The sequence below is a fragment of the Peromyscus eremicus genome, chromosome 20 (genome assembly GCF_949786415.1).
Source record: "Peromyscus eremicus chromosome 20, PerEre_H2_v1, whole genome shotgun sequence".
Lineage (NCBI taxonomy): Eukaryota > Metazoa > Chordata > Mammalia > Rodentia > Cricetidae > Peromyscus > Peromyscus eremicus.
In genome coordinates, this window is record NC_081436.1 from 4534402 (window position 1) to 4550964 (window position 16563).

Here is a 16563-nt window from a genome sequence, read left to right on the forward strand (position 1 = left end):
GGACACAGCTGGGTAACACAGGGAGGACGAACATCAAAGGAGGTCAGAAGAGTCACTAGTTGCTGAATGGATACAATTCACATCATTTTTCCAAGACAATGACCACCAGACTTAGATTTGTGGCCAGCTTTCTATATATTCTGCTCCACATCATGGCATAACAAAATGAGCATCTACTTATAACCCTGTCAGAAAATAGTCATCAGGTCACAGTGGTACAGTTCTGTGCTGGCACAGTGATACACTCCCATAATCCCAGCACTCAGCAGGTGAGGCAGGAGGATTAGGTTTGAGGCTGCAATGGACTACATACATAGTTAAGAACCTGTTGAACAAACAAAAGATCCTCCCTGCAGAGTAAAAGTCTAAGTTGATACTTCCTCTTAACCCCTTTCTTCTATCTTCTGACCAGCTAATTGAGTCACGTCCTAACAGCAGAAAGATGATGGTACCACAGGGCTGGCAGCTGGCTGGCAGAGTGCTTCCTACCATGTTCTCCAGCACCAAGTAGGGGTGGGGAGAGTAATGCATCAATGACCAGTACCATTCCATATAAAAAGTGGACTTCCCCCAAAGACTTCACAAAAATGAAGGAAAAACTGTCTATCAGTATAACTAGATGATGACTAGATGATCTTCCTGAGATATTTGAGCAAGAGTTGAACACTGTTAGAGCATCATTAAATACTGTTAGAGCATCGTTAACTACTACAAGTTCACTGTAATGCTGTCTCTGTGACTAACAGCTGTTAGACCCTTCCCTTGTCCCCCACCAGACTTGAGTGGAAGACAACCCACCAAGCAGCCATAGAGGCTGCCCTCATGCCAGCACCGGCTGCTCTGACCTCTCTGTGGCTGCCCTGAGGAGTCTGCATAGCAATCGCAGCCTGCTGCTGCTGCTGCTTCCACAGGCACTATCCCAGCCACCCGTGCTTCACAAAGCTAGTCTAGATATCTGCTTGCCACCACGGTCTCAGTGGACTCTAAATGACCCCGCAGCTATTTCCACGCAGGCTAGAAGAGAAGTGATGCCCCCGAAGCAAGCCCCTTGGTGAGGGACCGCAGTGTGACTGACATGAGTGTCTACCATGATTGGTGCAAAGGCCTTTGTCACCTGATACGCCCTTTCTTTCTTTCTTTTTTTTTTTTTTTTTTTTTTTTTGGTTTTTCGAGACAGGGTTTCTCTGTGTAGCTTTGCGCCTTTCCTGGGACTCACTTGGTAGCCCAGGCTGGCCTCGAACTCACAGAGATCCGCCTGGCTCTGCCTCCCGAGTGCTGGGATTAAAGGCGTGCGCCACCACCGCCCGGCCTGATACGCCCTTTCTGACGCTAACACTAACCGGTCCAGCCAGCATAGAGCCCTTTTCCTGGGTTGCCTCCTACAGTTAGAACATCTGGCCCAATAAAAGGCTCTTCTCAGCTGGGCTGGTGCACATCTGTAATCACAGTACTCCAAAGGCTGAGGCAGGAAGACTGACTCAAAAGAAATGGAAAATGGAGAGAGATGCCATCAACAGAAGGAAGTTTGTGAGATTCTTGATGAAGCTGAGACATGAACCTATAATCACTGGACTGAAGAATGGAACACAGCCGTGGAACAATCACCAGAATGGATGTCCGTCAGCATGGACACATGCCTTAAAACCGGGAAAGAACCTGCACGCCAAGAACCATCAAGTATTCGAGGACACAGCACTTGATTAATGTATTCGACTGACAGCCTACCAATGGATACCCTACCTGTGGGCAGTGACTCTAAGACAAGGGAGGCTTTTGCGGGAGTGGTGGAGGCAGAAGTAGAGGAAAGGGATGTGGCTGTGGCCGAAGAAGAGGGAATCTTAATCAATAAGGTCTCTCACGATTACTATTTCAAATGTTTTTTTTTATTAATTATTATCTTTTATTTTTGTATGTATGTGTGTGTGATTGTGTGAGCTTATGTGGCCCGACATGCATGCAGGATCCTGTGGAACAGAAGAAGGCATTGAGTCCCCTGGAGTCACCATGTGGGTGCAGGGATTCGAACTCAGATCCTCTAGAAAAGCAGTCAATGTTCTTAACCTCTGAGCTATCAATCAAGCCCATTTGGAATATTTTTTTAAAGATTTTTTTTTCCTTTTTCTTTCTGTGTATGTATGTGTATCTACCATGTGTGTATAGATGCCCACAGAGGTCAGAAGAGGGCATCAGATCCTCTGGAGCTGGAGTTGCAATCAACTGTGAGCTACTCCACATGGGTGCTGGGAACCAAACTGAGTCCTTTGGGAGAACAAATAAGTGTTCTTATCTGCTGAGTCATCTCTCCAGCCCCCAATCTGGTATATTTTTATACAGACTGTCAGTTTCTAATAAACATAAACATGGAGGGAAGAAGAAAACAACTCAAGTGATCTTCCACTGCCCCCCTTTCTCGGCTGTTGTTGCTGGGGACAGAACCCAGACCCTCATGCACAGCAGGCGAGTGCTTGACCCCAGAGCTACATCTACATCACCATGCCCTCTTGTTCAAAAAAAAAAGTGAGATAGGTCTCACACAGTTCAGCCTGGCCTTAGATTCACTGTGTAGCCCAGGCTGCCTTGAGTGTCCTCTAGCCACTGAGCTCTGGAATCAAAGGCATTTGTCACAGCGCCCAGCCCTGTCTAGCCTACTTCTGTCCTTTACCATCAGTTGAGCAGGCTGAGCTGGGAACGAGAAAGGACAGCAGAAGCGGCAGCAAGTGGCAGCCGGCTGAAGACAGCAACAGTGACCCTGTCAGAGGCAGCTAAAGACAAACAGCAGGGACCGACACCTCAGGGACAGACACCAGGGACAAAGGAAAAGGGAAACTACAGGCCCTGGTCGCTGGAAGACTTGCAAAGAACCAACTCTAACGAGCCAAGGAGCTCAGACACCTGAAGGCTGCGGTTCAGATATCCTGGGCCTGAGTCACAACGCGTCACTGTAGGGCCAAGGGCTCAGCACCTGAGGCCTATACAAGAGCTACCGCACTGGACAGCGCCATCCTTTGTCCCCTGCTGCTGCTGTCAGCTGCCCGTCACACTCATGCTGGAAGCTGAGGCTTGTGACTAGCTACCAAGTGACCACACTAATGGTTGTTAAAGCCCAGAGCGGGCTGGAGAGATGGCTCAGAGCACCAACTGCTCTTCCAGAGGTCCTGAGTTCAATTCCCAGCACCCACATGGTGGCTCACAACCATCTGTAATGAGATCTGGCACCTTCTTCTGTATACATAATAAATAAATAAATCTTAAAAAAAAAAAAAAAAAAGCCCAGAGCAATAAGCTTCAAGCAGACTGTTGATAAGGCCTAACACGTAGAGCAGCACACCCTAAGCTTCCAGGGATTAGAGCTACAAGTCTTGGGATCCCAGTCCAACCTCGAACCTGGCATTCTGTGCCTTGAGGATGTCAAACAGAAAGCTTTTCTTTGCTTACCCACAACTCCTACCTGGGTAGAGCATTAGGACCCCCCAGACAGCTGACTGATAAAATGGCATTGGGACTGACTTAGACACTGACGATTTAAGGCATTAAAAGCAAAGCAAAGTATCAACACTGACAGTTAAAACTTTAATTGACAATAAATACAGATTTTGTGGCCTCACCTCCTACTTTGGAGAAAGTAAGCATTGTTTCCTGCCAATGCAGGTAACAGATAGCAAATGTAATCATAACTGTAGTATCAGCTAATATTTACTGAGTGCAAGCCATGTACACTAACGGAGCTAAGTGTTCCCAGCCACTGAGGTTCAATAGTCACAGGGAATCTGAAACAGGAAGACTACGAGTCTAAACCTAGCACCAGGCCAGCCTTGGTAACAGAGACCTGTCTCAAAATTAATCAATTTAATTAATTCTAAAAATGGGCAAAAGACTTCAATATACATTCCTCTAAAGAAAATACAAGAAGAGAAAAACATATGATAAGATACTCGACTATAGGCTGGAAAATTAGATGTCACGGTGGTAAAGAGTACTTATGCAGAAGACCCTGGTTCAGTTCCCAGCACCCACATGGCAATTCACACCTGTGGGTAACTCAGTTCCAGGGATCCAGTGCCCTCTTCTGCCTTCCACGGACTGCTGCACACCCGACACACACGACTCACACAGGCACATACATTTTTTAAAAGACGCTCACCATCATTCGTCACCAAAGAAATGCAATCGGGAGCACAACTGGGGGGGCCGGAGGCGCTCAGAGGTGAAGAGCTCTGGCTGCCCTCGCGAGGACCCAGGGTTGGCTCGAAGCACCTACACGGCTGCTCACAACCATTCATAATCTGAGTTCTAGGGGATGCAATGTCCTCTTCTGGCCTCTGTGGGCACCAGGGACATACATGGTGCACATGCATACATGTAGGCAAAACACTCACACATAAAACAAGAAAGAAAAAACTTTGAGGAATGTGAAGGAATCCGTCTCCACTTTTTCCCCAGGGTACTACTGAGGAAAGAGGGATAAGAGATATTAGGTAGAAGGATAGAGGGGAGAGAAACAGGAACTCCTGCATCTTCTAAAGGGCTTTTTATAGGAATGCCAAGGGGTGGAGCAAAAGACCTCCCCCTAGCACAGCCAAGTGCAGAGCCTTTCCAATCACCTGGTAACCACACACATGGTCAAGCAACCCTCTAATGCAGCCCTGCTGGGTAAAGCAAACTCAGATCTCACTAGGAAACCTTCGTGGGCCTCCACAGAGGAAAAGAAAAACTCAACCAGGGCTGGAGGTAGAGTTTGGGAGAGTGCTAGTCTAACATACATGAAGCTGTGAGTTCAGTACCAAACATGGCATAAACCAGATGTGGCACACACCTGTAATCCCGGCACTTGGGTGGAGTCTGGAAGATCAGAAAGTCAGTCATCTCTAACTAGATCCAAAAATAAAATAACGAGTTTGAACCCAGATAGAGCTACAGGAGACCCTGTCTCAAAAAACAAAACAAAACAAAAACCACAAAACCCACACAACTATATACCACGTCACACCTAAGATGTCTACAATAACGAGCAGGAGGTGGGACAGAAGGAGGGCTAGGGAAGATATGGAGAAATTAAAACCACCATACATGCTAGTGCAACATAAAATGGTACGTCTGTGGGAAACTACATGGCAGCTCCTCAAAATCTCACAATTCCTACTCAACCCATCGATTCCACTCAGGTACAGGTAGCTCCAAGAGGACTGAAAACAGGCACTCAAATATCACAATTCAGGAATGCTGACAGCAGCATTTTCTTTCTTTCTTTTTTTTTTTTTCAAAACAGGGTTTCTCTGTGTAGACCTGGCTGTCCTAGAACTCACTCTGGACCAGGCTGGTCTGGAACTCACAGAGATCTGCCTGCCTCTGCTTTCTGAATGCTGGGATTAAAAGCATGCACCACCACTGCCTGGCCCTTGGAAAAAAAAGACAATATCTCACTATACACCCCTGGCAGGCTTGCTAGGTAAATTAGGCTGGTCTCAAGAACCACAGAGATCTGCCTGCCTCTGTCTCTGAGTGCTGGGATTAAAGGAATGAACCACCATGCCGGCACAGCAGCACTTTTCATAATAGCCAAAGGTAAAAATGACCAACAGTCAAAAGAGAGATAAAATATGTCATCCACATCAAATAAATAGCATTTGGCCATAAAAATGTGTAAGAGCCTGACAGAAATACTGTGACCTGTATCATCAGCATTGGCCTGATCATAACACCATCCAGTAGATCTTCACTCTAGGTATCAAACTACTGTCACCTTCAGCTGAGGCAGGAGGATCAGAATTTTGAATGTAGCCTTGATTACATAGGGAGATTCTGTCTCAGGAGAGAGAAAAAAGAAAAATATGACACTTATGCATGAAAATGCTATGATGAAACGCATTACACTGCATACTTTAAAATTAATGAAATTCGTAATTTTAAAAGGTAGGTATGATTGCAATTCTGGGGCTGGAGAGGTGGCTCAGGAGCTAAGAAGAGCACTGGCTGCTCTGGCACAGGACCCAGGTTTGGTTCCCATCACTCACAGCCTTCTGTAACTCCAGTACCAGGAGCTCAATACCCTCTTCTGGCCTCCAAGGACAGACAAGCACATTGTGTACAGACTGTATGCAGACAAAATATCCATACACATTAAATAAAAAAAAAAATTAAGGCCAGGTATAGTGTCCTCATACCTATAACCCCAGTGTTGGCTAGAGCAGGAAAAAAACTGTTAGTTCAAGGCCAGCCTGGTCTACAAAGTGAGCTCCAGGACGCCAGGGCTATGGGAAGATTCTGTCTCAAAAACAAAAACAAAAAACTCCAGTTATCAAGAAAATTAATAATAAAAAATAATAATATACTTTGGCTATTTCACAGTGGCCAGTAGAATATGTAAGAATTCTATGTTCTCAATTTCATTGTGCAATCAAAAATGTAGGGCTGGAGAGATAGCTCTGCAGTTAAGAGCACTTGCTGTTCTGACAGAGGACCCAGATTAGGTTCCCAGCACCCCCATGGAGGCTCACAACCATCTCCAGGTCCAGGGATCTGATGGCTTCTTCTGCCCTTCAAGAGCACCAGGTGTTCTCATGGCGCACAGACACACATGCAGACAAAGCACCTACACAGCCAATAAGAATAAGACTTCGCCGGGCGGTGTTGGCGCATGCCTTTAATCCCAGCACTCGGGAGGCAGAGCCAGGCGGATCTCTGTGAGTTCGAGGCCAGCCTGGACTACCAAGTGAGTTCCAGGAAAAGGTGCAAAGCTACACAGAGAAACCCTGTCTTGGAAAAAAAAAAAAAAAAAAGAAAAAAAAAAAAAAGAATAAGACTTCAAGGGGCTGAGAGTCAGCTCAGCAGTTAAGAGCTCTTGTTGCTCTTAGAAAGGACCAGGTTCAGTTCCCAGCACACATATACAACCATCTGTAACTCCAGTCCCAGGGGTCTGAATCTGTCTGACCTCCATAGGCAGTATATGCACATGATGCACACACACACACACACACACACACACACACACACACACACAACACACACACACATCCAATAAATAAAACTACTTTTAAAAGAACGAAAACAAAATATTATACAACTGAACCTTATTGTAAGCACTATAAACAAGAAATCAGGCAAACTATTTCTGAAAAATGTTTAGATCTAACCTACCATCAAGTCTGGGTCTAAGCTAATGCTGACTTAGTCCTATGGTAGTTCTGCATCACCAACCATCCAGCACATAACCACATCAGCTCCTTGTCCTTCCATATTAGCTGTAAACAAATTTCATTACTTTCATTAAGTACCATAGACCCAATGCATGTGGTGATGCACACCTTTAGTCCCAGCACTCAGGAGGCAGAGGCAGCAGATCTCTGTGAGTTCAAGGCCAACCTGGTCTACAAAGCAAGTTCCAGGCTATATAGGACTGAACAGTGAGATCCTGTTACAAAAGTAAATTAACTCATTAATTAAAATATAATAGAGCCCCTCATGCTGAAATCCTTACATAAAGGGTTTGTTCAGAATATGCAGGTAGGCTTACAAAGGCAATTTATGAGAATGGTATAACCAAACAAAATAAGCAGAAAAAACACTTCTGCCACACACTAATGCATATTTAGAATCTGAGTAACAGCTGGTCAGCAAGAGCCAGCTGTGTGCTAACCACATCAACAAGCTATAATCACAGACCAAGAGGGTAATTTAAGAGAAGGTAGTGCTGTATGGTTAAGAGTAGGCTTACAACAGTAGCAAGCCAATTACCACTGAACAGACTCGTATTCAACACAGAAAACAGTCAGGTTTTACAAACCGATGTTTTCCCTGCTACCCAGACTAACAAGAACTAAGATCAGCAGTATTTCCAAGTTTAAAATGTTCTTTCTTTAATATATATCCTCACTCAAATACATTACATAATGGTCTTACCTCCTCCTCAGGTTTAAACCTCCTCCTCACTGTCAAGACTCTTTAGCCTACCTAAAGAATGCACACATATATACACTCCACTGCCAATAATCATGTCATTCTGCTGATTGAGTAATGTCAGAAAACTCCACCTTACCAGCAACCCAATGTTAAGACTAGTAAAAAAGCCTCATGCAACTTGTGAAAAGCCCCAAAACTTCTAATGAACTTGTACCAACCACAAATTTGTCACAGGACATTGGCTAGAGAAAATAACTTTAGGCTAAGCTACATCTTCACCCTGAAGAATATCTTAAAGGCTGGGGCTTTCCACAGAAGTGTATAGCCATGAAGCACACTTCACAACCCACTCCCACAAGCTACCACACTGTACGTGATCACTGACAGTAAATGCCGGCCTCTAGTGAATCCTCACTATTCAGCAATCTAAGGACAAAGGGTTTATAAACCTCAAATATGTAAAATAGCTCAGGACTAATTCAACTATCAAGAAGTTGGCCTGAGCTTCAGACAGACCCCTCCACAGTGAGTGGGGCCTCAGTAAGTTTCCACAAAGCTCCAGGCAAACAGCATATGAACCTAAAGCCACTTTGAGGCCTAATAATCACAGGCAAGATGTAGAGATAATTAACCTCCAAAGGACATTTAGAAAAAAATAAAATGGGAGGTGAGACCATCCTAAGGGACATTTTGCTATAGCTATTTCAATCTTTATATTTGGTGTTATGTGGCAACTCCTACCCATGAGAAGAAAGAAAATGGAATCAAACTACTTCAACCTAACTTCCTGTTCTGCTCAAACATTCCAGCTAACTATTACAAATATTTGAAGTAGCTGGGTACGGCAGCATACATCTGTAATCTCAGGATACTGAGGCAGAAGGATTACCTCAAGTTTCCAGGCCAGTCTTGATAGATCAGCCTACACTACACAGCAAGACCTTATCTAAAAACAAAAACAAAACTAAACAAAAAATTTCAAGCATATGCCAGACAGTCAGATCATTTTCAATGAATGAACTAGATATAAAAGATCATCAACACTAGGCTGAGCAAGCATTGATCCCAGCACTCCAGAGGCGGAGGCGGAGGCGGAGGCAGGCGGATCGGTGAGTTTGAGGCCACCTGGTCTAAAGAGCAAGTTCCAGGACAGCCAGAAATACAAAGAGAAACCCTGTCTCAAAACAAACATGCAAACAAAAGAGATCAACAGTAACCAGCAACTGATACATGTAAAACCTCTTTAAATGAAGAAAATATGTACCTAAGCAAGTGTACTGGAAATTTTCTATACTATTGACACTTTTTTATATAGATACAACGTTCTGAAGATGGCATCATATTTGCATATGTGGATAAAAAGATCCGTATAGCATAAATGGTTCCTTCTACATTAGAAAGATGAAAACTGAGTAAAACATTTTCTTTGAAATCATTCTGCCAGTATAGACAAAGTAACTATATAAGTAAGCAGCACCCTTATACATAAGGTGGAATGCTAGCTTCAGATGAGCAGGTAATGAAATTCCCATTCAGAAGTAACTAAGCTTCCTCAAAACATGAAATTCAGAGAGCCAGGCACATGGCACATGTCTGCACAAGGGAAAGATAAGAGGGCAATATTGAGTTCAAGACCAACCAGGAAGACTGCCATGCAGTTCCCACCTTTTTTTTTTTTTTTTTTTTTTAAATGTATACAGTATTCTGTCTGCATGTATCTCTGCAAGCCAGAAGAGGGCACCAGATCTCATTATAGATCGTTGTGAGCCACCATGTGGTTGCTGGGAATTGAACTCAGTACCTCTGGAAGAACAGCCAGTGCTCTTAACCGCTGAGCCATCTCTTCAGTCTGGTAGTTCCCACCTTTAATCCCAGTGCTAATGAGGACAGAGGCAGGCAGATCTCTGTGAGTTCAAGGCCAGTCTCATCTACACACTGAGCTCCAGGGCAGCCAGGGCTCCACAAGGAGACCCTGTCTCAGAACAAACAAATGAACACAAAGCCAACCTAGATTACATATTGAACTCCATGCCAGTTTGGGCTACACAGTGAGCTCTTGTCTCACAAAACAGACAAAAAGCCAGATAGAGTGGCACATGCTTATAACCCCAGTCCTTGGGTAGTAGAGACAGGAGGATCAAGAATTCAAAGTCATTCTAAGCTGCATATTAAATTTGAGACCTGGTCTCAAAGGAAAAAAAAGATTGGCTGGATCATATGGTCATTCTTTGCTGTTGTAGTTGTGTTTTGTGAGGCAGTCTAGTGCTACAGCCCAAGCTGACCCTGAGGACTCGGTCTCCAGATCTGGACCGAAGGTACAGGCACCATGCCTGGCTTGATTCTGCAATATCACTAAAACCTGAAAGAACCTGAGTAGATGTTATTCACAATGGCCCAAAGACATAGAGCAACGTAAATGTCCACTGAGGATGGATAAACAAAATGCAGCGTGGAGGATGCAGTAGTCAACACCTGGTCTCAGCTACTTAGAGAATGGCAAGAGGCTTATACGAACCCAGAATTTCAATGGTATAGTGCATATGGCCCCAAATTCAATCCCCAGTGCACATGAGCATGTGTACACACACACACACACACACACACACACACACACACACACACACACACAGGGGGCATTATACAGGATTTCATTATCTATGAATTACACAGAATAGTCAAACTCATGGAGGAAGACATAGAATGGTGGCTGACAGAGGCTCGGGGGGAATGAGGAGATGCTGTTTGATACACAATGAGTTCCCCTTTCAGAAGAAAATTCACAAGATGGTATCCAGTCACGGGAAAGTACCTAATGCTATGGTCTGTACACTCCAAATGGTTAAAATGTCCTCTAATCTGATTCTGGTTTAATCAATAAAATAAATAAATAAAACAGTAAAATTTTGCGGTATGTTTGTTTGAGATGAGGTCTCACTGTGTAGACCTGACTGACCTAGAAGCATATTTTACCATAGTCATAAGAAAATAAAACCACCAAGAAAAAACAAACCCTTTGTGGCAAAACATATCAAGGAAAGTGGTAAGGTGACCGGGCATGTTTCCCTGTCTAGAGTCCAGATGATTTACCCAAAAAATCAGGACATCAGTACAAAGGGGATGGGCAGGCCATCCTCAACACTGAGCACACACACTAAGCACCTAAGGCTGAGTCCTCTTCTACAAGGTCTTTCAGTCAGATAAGGAAGGACCCCTCCTTCCCTGAAACAGAACAAATACAAGCTTTTCCTTCCAGTCCCAAGTGAATTCAGCAAGACTGACATAAGCAGTGTACTTCTAAAAGAGAAGAAAAGTGGCCCAAACGAATGCTGTCTCTTTCATTCCCAGCTTTAATGTGGTGGTTCTGCAACGGGAAGCTACAAGTAGCAATTTAAAGAGTAGTTAATATGAATTTCTTTTGATATCAATATTGAGTGACTATATAGTACAGCGCCTGGAATACATACAACCTCAACAAGAGGATACCTTTCCCTCCCCTCCCCTCCCCTCTCCTCCCCTTCGGTTCGTAACTAGCCTCTGTACCTGATCAGCCTCCCCACGGACTGTGCTGATGTTTTGGACAGTAACCTACAGCTCCTCCCTCAGGCCCCAGCTGTTTCTCTGTTCTATTCATTCTGGGTTTCTAACAGTATCCTGTCTATATTTAGAAGTAATGCCAGTATCAACTGTGGGATCAACAGGTGCTTGGAGAGCACTTGAGCACCGAGCACTTTTCAATTGTTTTCCCAAGACGATTAGCTCTGGCTCTGCAGCTGGCTATCTTGACTTCTCTAAGTGTGAGTGCCGTGCACGGCACACTACTTCAGCTAGACTAAACAGCAAAAGCAAGTGTGATCACAGGATGAATCTTAGTGACAGGTTTTTAGCACTAAAACTAGAACCTAGAAACTTTAAAACCAAAGAAGCAATAAACGTCAAAAATTCTACAGATGGAATTATTCTACAAACCAATCCTAAGCAAAAGCGTCGCTTGCTGTCAGACATGGTGGTACATGCCTGTAATCGCAACATCTAAGAGGTTAAGGCCAAAAGATTAGGGAGAACCTGGGCTATATTACAAGACCATCTCCAAACACCAGAGGATGACAGACGATGGCGGGGGACAGAAGGCAAGAAGGAAACAAATTACTCTTGTCATACCCGACTCAAGTTTCCGCCAGTTCACACTGCTTCACAACAACCAAGACCGGAGTAGAGGAGCTTGAGAGATGGCTTGGCAGTTAGGAGCTCGTCCACAGGAGTTTGGCTCCCATAGTCAGGAAGCTCACTGTCTGCCTGTAACTCCAGCTCCAGAAGATCTGACACCCTCTTCTGGCCTGCATCACACACACACACACACACACACACACACACACACACACACAGTCCACAGTCTCTTTTTTTTTTTTTTTTCAAAAGGATAAGGGTGGATACACCAGTTCATACCAGTTCATTCCCGGGATTCTAACAATTGGGAGGCTGAGGTAAGAGGATCAGAGTTCCAAGTGAGTCTGGGCTTTAGAAAAAGCCTATAAAAGCCAGGCATGATTGCTTCATTTGTGTGTAATCCCAGAACTTTGGAGCCTGAGACAGAATCACTTACTATGAATTACAGACCAGATATAGAGTGTTATCATCTCAAAACATATACATATTTTTTAATTTAAGAACAATTTAGAGACCTGACCAATGGCTCTGGTGGTTAAGAGTATGTACTGTTCTTGCAGAAGATCAGAGTTCAATTCCCAGTACCCACTTCAGGAGGCTCAAAACTGACTGTACCTCCAGTTTCAGGGAATCCAATCCCCTCTTCTGGCCTCTAGGGCACTGCACTCACATGCACACACACACACTGACACACAGAAATTTTTTTTGAGACATAATTTCTCTGTGTAACTGTCCTGGAACTCACTCTGTAGACCAGGCTGGCCTAGAACTCACAGAGATCTGCCTGCCTCTGCTTTCCAAGTGCTGGGATTACAGGCCTGCGCCACCACCCCACCCCCCAGAAAGGATTTTTAAAAGCATAATTTAGATCATGATTTCTGGACATTTATAAGGTAGCCTAGTACTGCCTGCTATCAGAAACACAGCTGAAAAATATAAACTGATAAATGCCCAGAATTTTTAGTTCAGATGAGTCAGCAAAACATAACATCTCACAAATGAAGAGCTTAACAGAGACACCTATGAATATGTAATAATAATGACAGCTTCGAAACCAAGGGTCTTCTAGTCAGTGCTAGATCAGATTCGGTCTTGAATCCAAGTATCAAGAAAACACAAGTCCAGCATAGTGGCTCACACCTATAATTTCAGTACTTGGGGAGTCTGAGGCAAGAGTACCACTTCAAGAGCAACTGGGTTTACACAGTTGGTTCCAAGCCAGCCTGGGCTACAGAGTAAGACCCTCCAACGTGTGTGTGGTGGTGGGGTGGGGTGGCGGGCTACAAATTCCACAACTCAGAAATACTTTTTCACAGCATTCCCAAATCACCTTAACTTGAACTGGAAGGTACTGAGGCAGCTTGATCATTAGGAATTCGCCATCACTGAACAATTTCTCAAAACAAAAACCCCCAATTCTCTTCCCCAAGCACAAAACCAGAATTAGATGGTTTATGAACATTTCTCAGTGGGAAACTGAAATTCTAACAAAGGATAAACAATTTAGATTTTTTAATCACAGCTATTCAATATTTTCCAGTCCGAACACCCTGAACTCTGCAGTATTACTGACCTTACTCCTAAGCAAGATATTTCTGGTAACGTGTCCTCTCCTGCTTCAATAAATACTGAGAAATTATGTACAGCAGTCTGCTGAGCTGATCGGGAATAAATATCACAGCTTTCCCTTACAGTAGACTACAAGTAATAATAAAATTATTGAAAAACTGGCTTGCATGCCTTAGCAAGGGGCCAAGTCTGAGACTAACCCACTTTCTAAAAAAAATTCGATCATCTTGGATGAATTGAGAGACGACTACATCTCTAGCGCACCTATCCTATACTGTGCTTTAATTCAAGACCAAACTCTAATTCCGAAACTGTCCTTCTATCCTTCAAGTCCCATGATGGCACTTGCGTCCTAAGGACCGCTGACACCCAGGCAGAAGACTTTATACATGCCCGATTCGCTGCACTTCACATTTCCAGCGGCCCATTATTTCATTCTTTTCGATCCCGCACGTAGTTTCCTAAATCCAGTCCCGCACACACGCTCACGCCAGAGTCCCCCCTCACTCCATTGTTTCTCCGGCCTATCCTTTGGAAACTCCCCAACTCGGACCCCTGTGCTCCGCTCGCCCCATTAACCCCCGCAAACCCTCGGCCCTCTGAACACTGCAGGTCCCACAGGGCTCACGGTCCCCCTCCTCCTCTCGGTACCCCAACCCCCAACAACTGCCCCTTCCTTCCCTCTTTTCCTCACCTCGAGCCCCCTCCCTCCACCTCTGGCCCCCGCCACCCACTTCACCCAACACCCTCAGCCTCACCTAGCCCGGGCTCCCTGCAGTCGCCGCGTCCCCCCAGTTCCGGGCTCTGCGTCCCGGACGCTCCTGGGTCTGGGATGAGGAAAGAAGAGCCTCCTCCTCCTCCTCCTCGTCCTCGTCCTCGTCCCCGGGAGCCGCCGCCGTCGCTGCCGCGCTCCTCCCCGAGCTCGCCCAAGGCCCGACGCCGCCCCGCCCCCACCGCCGCCTTCCCCGCTTCCCTCGTCCGCCGGGCGGCGGGCAGAGACTCGCAGGCGCGGCTGGGGCCGGAGTGCCCGCGGATCCACAGCGACCCTCGCCCGCTCGCCCGCCTGCCCGCCCGCCCGCCCGCACTCGCGCCGCTCGCTCGCTCGCCCGCCCCCCCGCCCGCCTCGGAGCCCGCTCGCCCCGCCTCGGAGCCCGCGCGTGCGCGTGCGCCCCAGCCAGCCAGCCAGCCAGCCGGCGACCCAGCGCGCAGGGCGCGTGCCCGCGCCGGCGCGACGCCGATGCGGCGCGCGCGCGCGGAGGCTGCGGCCGAGGGGCGCGCGACGGGGGCCGGAGCCCCGGGCCCCTTCGCGGGAGGGCGCGCGCAGGGCGGGCGCGCGCAGGGCGGGGGACCGCTCCTCTCGGGCGCTCCTCCTTCCCGCCACGTTCGCGCCCCCGAGTTGCGGGAGACCGGGAGTTCCTGAGGGGTTGAAGGAGCGGGTCAGGGGCCAAACGGAGAAGGAACGGCGACAGGGGTGGGGCGCGGACTCGCGTCCGCGTGCGGGACCGCCAAAAGGCTGGAGGAAGCGGCCGGGATAAGTGAAGAGCCGAGCGAGCGGGAACTGGCGGAAAGAGCCGAAACTCTCCGGAGGTGGCCGAAGGTTCCCAAAGGGGAGCCTAGCGCTTTTTGCTCCGGGCCCGCGGGGAGGTCAGTCCTCTCTGGCCCTGTACAATTCAACCGCTCACGACTACGCCCTTTAATCTGGACCCCTGCCAGAACCACCTCTGCTCCTAAAGGTCATTCCAGATCCACGGGGCCACCCAGCCTGGAGGGAGAGGGTCAGGAAACAGGATGGATGTACGCGCAAACAACCTCACATCCCTCTACGTGGCAGTGCTTAGGAACGCCTGTTGTCCGAACCTTTCTGTTAAATACCTATCTTCGTAATCAGTACTCAAAATCTCCAACCCCTCCAGGGCCAGAATCATCTCTAGTATTGATGATGTATCTTTTGATACATCATCTTTTGAGTTAGCGTCTTACGGGGTTGGCTGGTCAAGAGAGGTTAGAAGGGGCTCCCTCGTAGGCATGTCCATCTCACATCCAAGCCGAGGAACTTACTTTAAACATGAGTTCTGTTTTGGCCTGGATTGTGAACTTGGCAGAAGACAATCATGTCCCAATATCAAAAGGTTGGATACCCCTGGTAGAAGCCGAGATTTAGACTAAATCACTGAAAATATTAACCGCAGTCTGTCCTCCTTTCCTCACATCCTTTGAAGCCAAGCGGATGGTTGAACACGCAGAACTACCTCAAGCTTGTGCCCGCGCCCTTAGATGGGCACTACAGGTAGGACACAGTCTCGGCTTCCATACGTTCATCGCTCCAGTCCGGTCATATAAATGTCTGTACTACAGTATGTGCCGGCCAAGTCATGCTTCTTCATCTGATCCTTGTTCTCTTTGCTTTGCACGGTTTTATTTTTGTTAAGACAAGATCTGGCTATGAAGCTTTCTGCTAGCCTCCAACTCTGGATCCTCCTGCCTCAGCCTCCTGAGTACTAGGAGGTCTAAGGCCTACACCATGCTGAATGGGTGCTGGTGCCCTCCACCCGCTGGCCTTAAAGATACTAGGCAATGTTCTTTTTCATTGTAATTTTAATGTTTTTAGATTGATATTTGTGTGTGTGTGTGTGTCTTGGCTGCATGTATGTGCACTGTATGCATGCCTGGTGCCAGCGGAAGTCAGAAGAGGACATGGGATCCTCAAGAACTGGGAGTTTGTGAACGGTTGTAAGCCACCATGTGGGTGCTAGAATCCAAGCTCAGGTCCTCTGCAAGAGCAAGTGCTCCTAACTGCTCTCCCTTGGGCACTCTTCTTTACGTAGAAATATGAAAGAGGGCTGGAGAGATGGCTCAGAGCTTAAGGGCACTGGCTGCTCTTACAAAGGTCCTGAGTTCAATTCCCAGCAACCACATGGTGGCTCACAGCTCTGG

The 16563-nt window shown here is 46.6% G+C and overlaps 1 protein-coding gene and 1 pseudogene across 1 annotated transcript in view; one reads left to right on the top strand and one right to left on the bottom strand.

Annotated features, from left to right (window-relative positions):
- Nucleotides 1–14687, bottom strand: part of Spats2 (spermatogenesis associated serine rich 2) — a 74505-nt gene extending 59818 nt beyond the window's left edge. Inside the window, exon 1 of the mRNA XM_059246864.1 lies at nucleotides 14388–14687. The gene's annotated coding sequence lies outside the window, so the exon portion shown is untranslated. The remainder of the gene's footprint in view (nucleotides 1–14387) is intronic.
- LOC131897099 (small nuclear ribonucleoprotein Sm D1-like) lies at nucleotides 1495–1849 on the top strand (annotated as a pseudogene).
- Nucleotides 14688–16563: the final 1876 nt, after the last annotated feature.